The sequence below is a fragment of the Pristiophorus japonicus genome, chromosome 19, assembly GCF_044704955.1.
Source record: "Pristiophorus japonicus isolate sPriJap1 chromosome 19, sPriJap1.hap1, whole genome shotgun sequence".
Lineage (NCBI taxonomy): Eukaryota > Metazoa > Chordata > Chondrichthyes > Pristiophoridae > Pristiophorus > Pristiophorus japonicus.
Window position 1 is genome coordinate 85,237,342 of NC_091995.1, and position 12,857 is coordinate 85,250,198.

Below are 12,857 nucleotides of genomic sequence, written 5' to 3' on the forward strand. Positions count from 1 at the left end.
CTGCTTTCTCGCCATACCCCTTGATCCCCCTAGTAGTAAGGACTACATCTAACTCCTATTTGAATATATGCTCTTATGCTTCTTATACTGCCTGTTCTGTGCCTCCGCCCGAGACGAATTTCAATGTGTTTTTTGTCCTTGAGCTGTACCAATTTTTGGGGGGGGTTTTGGTTTCCGAACTGGTGGTTTTGGTCATTTATGAAGCTAATGACCAGTCCCTGCCGTCGCCGCACAAACTCTCCCGAGTGTTGGGGATCCAGGACCAATCCTCCGCTTCTCTATGGACGAGGAACACGCACCTCTTCATCTCCAGGGATTGGGCTTTCAGCCGCCGACCAATGTCACGCGGGAAACCTGGCCTGACATTTGCCACCAGAGCTACCAAGGAAGACCCACACGTGAACCAGACCAGTACAGCTCAGCTAGCCCCACCACCAGGTTAACGGAACTACCTTTGTCGCTTTGGTTCCAGTCACTAATGGCACCCGCTCGGACAGAAGGGGAATTTAAGGCAGGTTGCAGGGTGCAGTGCCGTACATTAGCAGTGTGACATTTTATTTGCGTGTTCAGGTGCTGCACTCAGTCCTCCATCGACATCCCAAGCACCGAGATCCCAAATCTGTTTGCATTCCCAAATTAACCTGTCGTGTCCCAGTGCAGGTCCCAAATATGGTTTGACTCATGTGGACAGACACTAATCAGGTTAGAGTTTAGGCTATCTGATGTTGGTAATGTGGTAACCAGCTCTGAGCAATTGTAATCATTGGTGAAATAAACTATTAATTATACAGTATGATAATATACAGTATGAAATATTGCAAAATAAGCCTCATAGAAATGTCATTTCCATTTTGTTTTTAATTGTAATTCATCTGTGCACTTAGCACTCTTAAATCAAAAGTTGGATAATTCCAATATGAAGAGCTTGTCGAAAGTGTAATGCTCTATGTTGTGGTTACTGTACAGTGCATTTTGCAATAAAATATCACGCGTGTGTGTGTGTCTTTATTTGTGTTATGGTGCAGAGGTTAATTGTCACTTTTTTGGTCAACTATGTCTCCGATAAGTTTGAAGAAGAAGACGAAAGACTTGAATTTACATAGCGCCTTTCCCAACCTCTGGACTCCAATTTCTTTGGGTGCGCGGACCCCTTTAACAATATGCGCGGCCCATTCAAATTTCCGCGCATGCGGGGTTTTTCCGTTGTAAAGCCGGTGAGCGGCCTGCACGGGAACTCCAGACCGCTTTTACATCCACCTGAGAGGGCAGACAGGGCCTCAGGATTATGTCTCATCCGAATGGAGGCACCTCTGTCAACACTGCACTGGAGTGTCAGCCTAGGTTTTTGTGCTCAGGTCTCTGGAGTGGGACTTGAACCCACAACTCTCTGACTCAGAGGCGAGAGTGCTTTCAACTGAGCTGACACTTTCTTGTGCAATTCCATTAGAGGTTGGACTGCATGCAAGGATGCAACCTAGTTAAGGAAGCTGCACGATGATATAACCACGAAATTGGCCTGCCCCCCCGCCTTCCGTTAGCGCCTGTGGGGGCGCGGTAACAGGGGTCACCGACCGGGTGCAGCAAAGTGACCACGCTCGCGAACTTCCCTGGCGGTTTGGCCCTGGCGCTAACGCTTACCACCTCACTCTCTTGCGCCACATAGATTGTGAAGTCATCCGGTGCGCAGCGCCCCGTTACCGCCCCGATATTCGCTTCCGCCCCCTGCAGCATCGGCAGGCGTCAACAACGGCAGCTTGCAAGAGGTGTCGTCACCTCGGCCTCCCGCTTGGGAAGCGATATTTAAAGGCAGTGGTGGTCACGTAGGGCAAAATGTAGTTCCCTCCCCATTCTGGTGCCTCCTGCTTTCTTTTTGACACCGCGATTGCTCAGCCCCGCACTCTCTTAGATTGCTTGGGGCTGCCTTGCGCGTATCGCAGGTGCCGTGGCCCAACACACACAGCCTGAAGATTCATTCAACGCAGCCTTGGCCCTTCCCTTTAAAGGAGAGATGGAGCCTGTACAGACGGCAGCGCTGCACTGAATAGGTCGGGGCCATAAAAGGAGCGGCGAGCGCAGACCATGGGCAGCGTGATGGGGTACCACTTCAAGGTACAGCGCGAGCAAAGTTAAAGCACATGGGATTGGGGGTAGTGTGCTGACGTGGATTGAGAACTGGTTGTCAGACAGGAAGCAAAGAGTAGGAGTAAATGGGTACTTTTCGGAATGGCAGGCAGTGACTAGTGGGGTACCGCAGGGTTCTGTGCTGGGGCCCCAGCTGTTTACATTGTACATTAATGATTTAGACGAGGGGATTAAATGTAGTATCTCCAAATTTGCGGATGACACTAAGTTGAGTGGCAGTGTGAGCTGCGAGGAGGATGCTATGAGGCTACAGAGTGACTTGGATAGGTTAGGTGAGTGGGCAAACGCGTGGCAGATGAAGTATAATGTGGATAAATGTGAGGTTATCCACTTTGGTGGTAAAAACAGAGAGACAGACTATTATCTGAATGGTGACAGATTAGGAAAAGGGAAGGTGCAACGAGACCTGGGTGTCATGGTACATCAGTCATTGAAGGTTGGCATGCAGGTACAGCAGGCGGTTAAGAAAGCAAATGGCATGTTGGCCTTCATAGCGAGGGGATTTGAGTACAGGGGCAGGGAGGTGTTGCTACAGTTGTACAGGGCCTTGGTGAGGCCACATCTGGAGTATTGTGTACAGTTTTGGTCTCCTAACTTGAGGAAGGACATTCTTGCTATTGAGGGAGTGCAGCGAAGATTCACCAGACTGATTCCCGGGATGGTGGGACTGACCTATCAAGAAAGACTGGATCAACTGGGCTTGTATTCACTGGAGTTCAGAAGAATGAGAGGGGACCTCATAGAAATGTTTAAAATTCTGACGGGTTTGGACAGGTTGGATGCAGGAAGAATGTTCCCAATGTTGGGGAAGTTCAGAACCAGGGGTCACAGTCTAAGGATAAGGGGTAAGCCATTTAGGACCGAGATAAGGAGAAACTTCTTCACCCAGAGAGTGGTGAACCTGTGGAATTCTCTACCACAGGAAGTAGTTGAGGCCAATTCACTAAATATATTCAAAAGGGAGTTAGATGAAGTCCTTACTACTCGGGGGATCAAGGGGTATGGCGTGAAAGCAGGAAGTGGGTACTGAAGTTTCATGTTCAGCCATGAACTCATTGAATGGCGGTGCAGGCTAGAAGGGCTGAATGGCCTGCTCCTGCACCTATTTTCTATGTTTCTATGTTTCTATGTTTCTAGGAGGGTGATGGCAGCGAAGGGGGACATCATCAAGGTCCAGGCCGGTGATTGGAGCGCGGGCAGGTACAGCAGGAGCAGCGAGGTCGGGGCGAAGGAGCGGCGAGAGACTATAGAGGGATGTGATCGGGGCCCAGGAGAGGCGAGAGTTCGGGGCCAGAAGAGGCGAGGGCCCAGGGGCAGCACGGGCCCAGCCCACACTGCGATATGTGTGCGCACTAGGCCCGTGCAGCAGAGCTGGTCTCCAGTCAGTCTTGGGTAATCCTTGCTACTGGACCAAGACCTCGCTCTGTCAAGCCCGTGTGGTGGCTGGTGTGCAACGGTCACCCCACGTTAAGAAAATCCACGCACAGGCATCTTCCACCCTTCAGGATGTCGTTCGGGATCCGGAATATTAGGTCCTTCATTGAAGCAGCTGTGAACTCATCCCTTTTTGGCGTTGAAGCAAGTCATCCTCGTTTCGAGGGACTGCCTATGATGATGATAGCTGAACATTGCTCAGTGCTCTGCCGATACCACCCCTCTAGCTTCCTTTAGCACTCTAAGGGAAGCGGTAGCACTTGATTTAGCCCTCCACTTCCGTCGGAGCGCTAAAGGGGTAGTTCTCGGCAGAATCAAACCTTTATACCGCCTGATGATACTTTTGCGCTCCCTGAAAAGTTTACGTCCCCGAACGGTGCACTACGCAGATTTCTAGCCGAGGTGGGGCTTGAACCCATTACCTAACTCAGAGGCGAAAACACAACCAACTGAGCCAAGCTGACACACATTCCTACATGATAATGTGTGCCAGCGTTAGCTCTTAGATGGCTCCATCATATACCTCGATGTCACAATGTCATTGCCAGAGTGCAACGCCATGATGATGAAGACGCCCTGCTGACCTCACAGTGGGCTTGGAACATCGCAAACAATTTAAACACACTGGCAGTTGGCGTTTGCTAAATATGTTCAAGAGGCCTGCAATCGCCCTCAGGTATGGCTGTAATCATTGTCCAATTGTTCTTCCAACCATTCAAGGGGCAGTCAATTGGGAGAGCTGTCACTAGGGCTTGTGGAGTGCCACTGTGGTGTTGAGAACGTCTTAAGGAGCAAGGATGTCTTACTACAGTTATACAGGGCCTTGGTGAGACTGTACCTGGAGTATTGTGTGCAGTTTTGGTCTCCTTATCTAAGAAAGGATATACTTGCCATAGAGGGAGTGCAGCGAAGGTTCACCAGACTGATTCCTGGGATGGCAGGACTGTTGTATGAGGAGAGATTGGGTCGACTGAGCCTGTATTCACTGGAGTTTAGAAGAATGAGAGGGGATCTCATTGAAATGTATAAAATTCTGACAGGGTTGGACAGACTGGATGCAGGGAGGATGTTTCCTCTGGCTGAGGAGTCTTGATCAAGGGGTCACAGTCTCAGGAGACGGGGTAGGAAATTTAGGACCGAGATGAGGAGAATTTTTTTCACTCAGGTGGTGAACCTGTGGAATTCTTCACCCCAGAAGGCTCTGGAGGCCAAGTCACTGCATATAGTTAAGAAGGAGATAGATAGATTTCTAGACACAAAAGGCATCATGGGGAGGAAGTGGGAATATGGTGTTGAGATAGAGGATAAGCCATGATCATATTGAATGGCGGTGCAAACTCGAAGGGCCGAATGGCCTACTTACTGCTCCTATTTTCTATGTTTAATGATACCTCTTATGCTGTTTTGTATTATGCTAACCTCTCTCTCACACTCCTGCTACATCCCTGTAGTAATTTACTGTAAAAAGAAACCTTTGTGTGCATGCTAATGAGCTATTAAAATAACCCCAATCTTTATTTCTTTTGTGTTTGAAAACGGTGGTTAATTTTGCACATCTCTTTCAGGCATCCCATGTAATTCACCCTCCCCGGCCATGCTGACATCCCCCTGCCATGCTGATGATCTGTTCCACCTCACACAACAGTGTTCCATTGAATCTCATCACTCCACGCAGCAGATTGCCCTACTCATTTCATTGTATCTGTTTCTCATCTTTTCCTGACTCACTTGATTGAATTTTTTGAGGAGGTAACAAGGAGGGTCGATGAGGGTAGTGTGTTTGATGTAGTGTATATAGATTTTAGCAAGGCTTTTGATAAGGTCCCACATGGCAGACAGGTAACGAAAGTAAAAGCCCGTGGGATCCAGGGCAAAGTGACAAGTTGGATCCAAAATTGGCTCAGAGGCAGGAAACAGAGGATAATGGTTGATGGGTGTTTTTGTGACTGGAAGGCTGTTTCCAGTGGGGTTCCGCAGGGCTCAGTACTAGGTCCCTTGCTTTTTGTGGTTTATATCAATGATTTAGATTTAAATGTAGTGGGTATGATTAAGAAGTTTGCAGATGATACTAAAATTGGCCGTACGGTTGATAATGAAGAAGAAAGCTGTAGACTGCAGGAAGCTATCAACAAATTGGTCAGGTGGGCTGAACAGTGGCAAATGGAATTGAATCCTCAGAAGTGTGGCTGACAAGGCAAGGGAATACATATTAAATGATAGGACACTGAGAAGTGTAGAGCCAAAAGGGACCTTGGAATGCATGTCCACAGATCCTTGAAGGTAGCAGGCCAGGAGAAGGCATACGGAATACTTGCCTTTATTAGCTGAGGCATAGAATACAAGAGCAGGGAGGTTATACTTGAACTGTATAAAATACTAGTTAGACCACAGCTAGAGAACTGCGTGCAGTTCTGGTCACCACATTACAGGAAAGATGTGATTGCACTGGAGAGGGTACAGAGGAGATTTACAAGGATGTTGCCTGGACTGGAGAATTTTAGCTATGAGGAAAGATTGGATAGGTTGGGTTTGTTTTCTTTGAAACAGAGGAGGCAGAGGGGAGACCTTATTGAGGTGTATGAAATTATGAAATAGAGTGGATAGGAAGGACCTATTTCCCTTAGCAGAAGAGTCAATGACCAGGGGGCATGAATTTAAAGTAATTGGTAGGAGGTTTAGAGGGGATTTGAGGGAAAATTTCTTCATCCATCTACCTTGTCAAACCCTTTTACAATTTTAATGAGATCACCCTCTCAACTCCAGGGAAGATAGGCCTAATCTACTTAACCTTTCCTTACAGGACAATCCCCTCATTCCAGGAACCAGTCTAGTGAACCTTTGTTGCACTCCCTCTAAGGCAAGTATATCCTTCCTTCGGTAATCAGAAACTTCCTGTATCAATTTGATCAGATTACATTTGGTCCCCCTGTCAGTAATAAGTTAACAAATAGCCAATGTGTCCATAGGAGATTGCTCACTGGTGTTTAAGGCAGAAAATGTTCTTCCTAATATTCAGGTGAATAAGAGCGTATGCCATTCATACTGATGAGGAACATTAGCACATAGGAAATGCTAGTTGAAAAAAGGACCGAGGTCTATCTGATTCGCCATCTATCACCCTGGTAGTCATGCGATACAATGATAGTGAAGTTATTGACTAATAGCAATGGATCTGTATCAAGTAGTCTACAACAAAATGGAGCTTGGAGTGCATGTCCGCAGATCCCTGAAGGTAGCAGGCCAGGCAGATAAGGTAGTTAAGAAGGCATACGGAATACTTGCCTTTATTAGCCGAGGCATAAAATACAAGAGCAGGGAGGTTATGCTTAAACTGTATAAAACATTAGTTAGGCCACAGCTAGAGTACTGCGTACCACCACATTACAGGAAAGATGTGATTGCACGAGAGAGGGTACAGAGGAGATTTACGAGGATGTTGCCTGGACTGGAGAATTTTAGCTATGAGGAAAGATTGGATAGGCTGGGTTTGTTTTCTTTGGAACAGAGGAGGCTGAGGGGAGACCTTATTGAGGTGTATGAAATTATGAGGGGCCTAGGTGAACGGATAGGAAGGACCTATTTGCCTTAGCAGAAGGGTCAACGACCAGGGGGCATAGATTTAAAGTAATTGGTAGGAGGTTTAGAGGGGATTTGAGGAGAAATGCGGGAAAGTGGGATTAGGCTGGAAAGCTCTTTGTCGGTCGGCGCGGACACGATGGGCCAAAATGGCCTCCTTCCGTGCTGTAAATTTACATGATACTATGATTCCATGAACAGACCCGGGGCGGAGAGCTTTGGGTACCATAGTTCCAACGTCACCTGTTCCTACTGAGCACGCTACACTTCCCACATGTCCTGTGGGATTGGGAGAGGCCTGGCAACAGGTCATAGAATGATGGGATTTTACAGCACGGAAGAAGGCTATTCAGCCCATTGCACTTTGGCGGGTCTCTGAATGAGCTATCCCCTTCCCTGTTCATTCTTTTCTTTGTCAAATGCTTATCCACTTTCCCTTAGAAAGGATATATTGGCCTTGGGAGGTGTGCTGCCCAAATTCACCAGAATACTACCAGGACCACGTGGAGCGATTACATAAACTAGGCTTGTATCCCCTGGAAGAGAGAAAGTTAAGGAGTGATTTGATTGAGGTTTTAGGATTTTCAACGAAATTGGAACTCCACTTTTGTACTGTGTACAGTTTCGGTCACCATATTATAAAAAGGATATAGAGGCACTGGAGAGGGTGCAGAGAAGATTTACAAGGATGATACAAGAAATGTGAGGGTAGACATATCAGGAAAGGATGAATAATAGGCTGGGTCTCTTTTCTCTTGAAAAAAGAAGGCTGAGAGATCTTTAAAATTATGAAAGGTTTTGATAGGGTGGCTACAGAGAGACTGTTTCCACTTGTGGGGAAGAGCATAACTAGAGGCCATCGATATAAGATAGTCACCAAGAAATCCAATGGGGAATTCAGAAGAAACTTCTTTACCCAGTGAGTGGTGAGAATGTGGAACTCGCTGCCACGAGGAGTGGTTGAGGCGAATAGTATCGATGCATTTAAGAGGAGGCTAGACAAGCATATGAGTGAAAAGGGAATAGAGGGTTATGCTGATAGATTTAGATGAGGAAAGACGGGAGGAGGCTCGAGTGGAGCACCAACATGGACTGGTTGGGCCGAATGGCCTGTTTCTGTGCTGTATATCCGATGAAATCCTGTGTGATGAGGTAGAGAGAGAGAAACATTTTCCGCTGGTGTCTAGAACAAGGGGACACCACCTTAAAATCAGAGCCAGGCCATTCAGGAGAGAAGTTAGGAAACATTTCTATACGCAAAGGGTCATAGAAGTGTGAAAGTCCCATAAATGATACAAAGCAGTAGATGCTAGCTCATTTAATCATTTTAAATCTGAGAGCGATAGATTTTTTTTGCCAGCCAAGGGTATTGAGGGATAAGGACCCAAGGGTGGTGGATGGAGTTAGGATACAGATCAGCCATGATCTCATGGAATGACGGAACAGGCTCGAGGGGCTGAATATCCGACTCATGTTCCTACGATCCTAAAAGCTATAATGGATTCTGCATCCACCACTGTTTCTGTGAGGGCTTTCCATGAACCAACAACATGAGTAATATACTGCAATTATACAGTGCCTTGGTGAGACCGCACTTGGAGCAGTGTGCACAGTTTTGGTCTCCTTACCTAAGGAAGGATATACTTGCCATAGAGGGAGTGCAACGAAGGTTCACCAGACTGATTCCTGGGTTGAGGGAATTGTCCTATGAGGAGAGATTGAGTAGACTAGGCCGATATTCTCTAGAGTTTAGAAGAATGAGAGGTGATTGCATTGAAACATACAAAATTCTTACAGGGCTTGGCAGGGTCGATGCAGGGAGGATGTTTCCCCTGGGCTGGGGAGTCTAGAACCAGGGGTCACAGTCTCAGAATAAGGGGTCGGCCATTTAGGACTGAGATGAGGAGAAACTTCTTCACTCAGGGGGTGGTGAATCTTTGGAATTCTCTACTCCAGAGGGCTATGAAGGCTCAGTATATTCAAGAATGAGATCGATAGATTTTTGGATATTGAGGAATCAAGGGATATGGGATAGTGCGGGAAAGTGGAGTTGAGGCAGATGATCAGCCATGATCTCATTGAATGGCGGAGCAGGCTCGATGGGCCCAATGGCCTACTCCTGCTCCTAATTCTTATGTTCTTATGTGAACAACCCTCTGTGTAGAAAACTCCTAACGGCTTTCTTGAGAGTCTGAGGGACTCTAGCCAGTGTGCCGATCCTAAGGAGGAAGAGAAAATAAATATGTTGGAGGAGGGGGTGGTGGGGGGAGGGGGAAGGGGTGAGGGGCAGGGAGAGGAGCCATAGGCTTTGGAAGGTGCAAGTGTTTGAGAATACATTCAAATTACAGACAGGCAGCACATTCTGACACAGGACAGCTGTAGATTCAAAACAAATTTGAGCAGGCAACTGCTGTGTAAACGGAGCCCCTGCCTGGCCTTGGACACTATATTTAGTGCTGAATCTCCAGTATTTCTGTCTTAACGCCTTGGATTCGAGAGCAGAAGAAGAGTCAAACACACAATGCAACCCAGCAAGCCCAGATATTATAGAGCAGATACTGTCATCACACCAGTCACTCGGAGCCAGAACTAGGCAGGGCCAACAAACTCTCAGCCCGCACATGTTATATATGTATACTATAGATATACTCCCTTTGTAGTCACTGTATAGTTGCATAAAATGGAGACTTGTTTACCGGAGGTGCCATCAACAAGGTTCACACTGTATACACTATGCTGGCACCACCAGAGGGTGCAACTGGTGGAGGCCCAGGGGTCACCTGTACACCACAGGTACCCAGGTATAAAAGGGGAGTCCACTATGTGGTATCCTCACTCTGGAGTTATATTAAATGGACTAAGGTCACTGCAGTTCAAGTGCAATACTTTGCCTCGTGGAGTCATTATCAGAGCATCTAAAGACATAACAGCACGGAATGCATACGTTTCTGAGTTCGCGGGCATGCTAATTCAGGGAACTGTGAGAGATGGGCCAGCACCCGAGACTATTAAGTAAATCTGCTCTTATTTATGCAACAAGGCTGCTTGGTTTCTCTTTCAGGCCTTCCAATGGACCTAATCCAAGAATTCCTGATACCTCCCTGGGTGATTCCTCTAGTCAGTTCCGAGTCCTGGCTTTTTCTGTGCGATATCTTGACAAACCCCTGGTTATGGGGAGTGCTGATGCTATTACTACTTGTGGAGTAAGTATTGAGACAGGGGCTCCCGGCATTTTCTCGCCCTCTCTCTCTTCCTCCTAACTTTTAAGTTTCTTTTTCTTCCGCCCACTTGCTTCCATCTTCCGCTTTCCCTCTGTCATGTATGTACTATTGGGATCACTAGCCACTAGATGGCGTCACTGTTGGAGGCCATTGGGCTGCATGCAGGTGTGTGCAGCCCAATTATAAAAGGCCAGCATTTGTATATTAGTCACTTTGGGCCTTAATAAAGCAGAGCCAAAGTCATACCTCTTGGAGTTAAACAGTACTCAGCCTAACAGTTATTGCATACACAACACCCTCAAAGTCTCCTCCCTCACATTCTCTTTTCTTCCCTCCTCTTCTGAACCCACAGTCGCTGGGACTTCAGCTCTGCGGCCATCCTTTAGGCATGAGCCCCGAGGCACTGTGTATCAACAGGCTATTTAACCATGAGGGCATCACAACAATAACAACAAACGTCCCAAGTCGCTTCACAGGAGTGTTATGAGATTAAAAATTTGACACCGAGCCACTTAAGGAGAAATTAGGGCAGGTGACCAAAAGCTTGGTCAAAGAGGTAGGTTTTAAGGAGCGTCTGAAAGGAGGAAAGAAAGGCGGAGAGGCGGAGAGGTTTAGGGAGGGAGTTCCAGAGCTTGGGGCCCAGGCAACAGAAGGCACGGCCACCGATGGTGGAGTGATTATAATCAGGGATGCTCAAGAGGGCAGAATTAGAGGAGCACAGATATCTCTGGGGGGGTTGTGGGGCTGGAGGAGATTACAGAGCTAGGGAGGGGCGAGGGCCATGCAGGGATTTGAAAACAAAGATGAGAATTTTGAAATCGAGGCGTCGCTGAACTGGGAGCCAATGTAGCAGCTAAATCTGGTCCCGAGGTGTAAATAGTGTACACGCCTGAGCATTATTTTTATAGGAGTCAATCGTGAAGAAAGAAATTGCATTTACTTGGTCATAATGAATGATCAGGCAATTTGTTTCTTTGGTGGATTGTGTTCATATTCCCTCCATGGCCTCGCCCCTCCCTATCTCTGCAGCCTCCTGCAGTCCTGCAACATGTTCCCTGTAAGCCATGTGGCCATGCTCCAAGGAATCGACTTGCCGGTTTTTCAATACATGCGCAGGGTCGCTAGGGGCCAACAAAAATGCAGGGAACATTGCCTACAACCCTCTGAGAGTTCTGCGTTCCTCCAATCCTGGCCTCTTGTGCCACCCCTATTTCCATTCGCCCCACCATTGGCGGCCTTGTCTTCAACTGCCAAGCCCGTAAGCTCTGTTGTACGTAAGCACTGCGATATGTGTGTGCACTAGGTCCGTGCAGCAGAGCTGGTCTCCAGCCGTCTTGGGTAATCCTTGCCACTGGACCAAGACTTGGCTCTGTCGAGCCCGTATAGTGGCTGATGTGCAACGGTCACCACACGTTTAAAAAAATCCACGCACAGCCATCTTCCACCCTTCAGGATTTAGTTCGGGATCTGGAATATCAGGTCCTTCATTGAAATACCTGTGATCTCATCCCTTTTTGGCGTGGAAACAAGTCATCCTCGTTTCGAGGGACCGCCTATGATGAAGCTCTGGAACTCTCTCCCTAAACCTCTCTGCCTCGCTTCCTCTCCTCCTTTAAGACATTCCTTAAAACCTACCTCTTTGACCAAACTTTTGGTCACCTTTTCTAATATTGCCTTATGTGGCTTGATGTCAAATTGTGTTTGATAACGCTCCTGTGAAGCATCTTGGGACGTTTTACTACATTAATGACATTGTAGTCAGCTGTGGTTCAGTGGGTAGCACACTCGCCTTTGAGTCAGAAGGTTGTGGGTTCAGGTCCAATTTCAGGAACTTGAGCACAATATCTAGGTTGACACTCCAATGCAGTGCTGAGGGAGTGCTGCACTGTCGGAGGTGCCGTCTTTTGGATGAGACGTTAAACCGAGGCCCTGTCTGCTCTCTCAGGTGGATGTAATAGATCGCTTTTGCTATTTCAAAGAAGAGCAGGGGAATTATCTCCGGTGTCCTAGATAATATTTATCCCTCAATCAACGTCAGATTATCTGATCATTATCACGTTGCTCTTTGTGGGAGCTTGCTGTGCGCAAATTGGCTGCCGTGTTTCCTACATTGCAACAGTGACTACACTCCAAAAGTCCTTCATTGGCTGTAAAGCACTTTGGGACATCCTGAGGTCAAGAAAGGTGCTGTATAAATTTGTCTGTCGCATCATAAACCGTCAGAAATAGAGGTCAGCCTCTCGATAATGGGCAGTGCCTCTGACAATGTGGCGCGAGACTGGAGAGTTGGCAGCAGTGCAGGCAATCGAGCTCGCTTAGTAAAACGAGGAGCACAAAAACTCTGACCTCAGCACTTTTCTTTTTCCAGAAGAAAAACAAAGGCTATCGAAACATTGTGGATATTTATATTTGCTGAAAATTGCTTCCTAGCGAGTTTCACAACCTACTTCCTCAACCAAGATTTCGGTTCCTCCTAATCTCCCC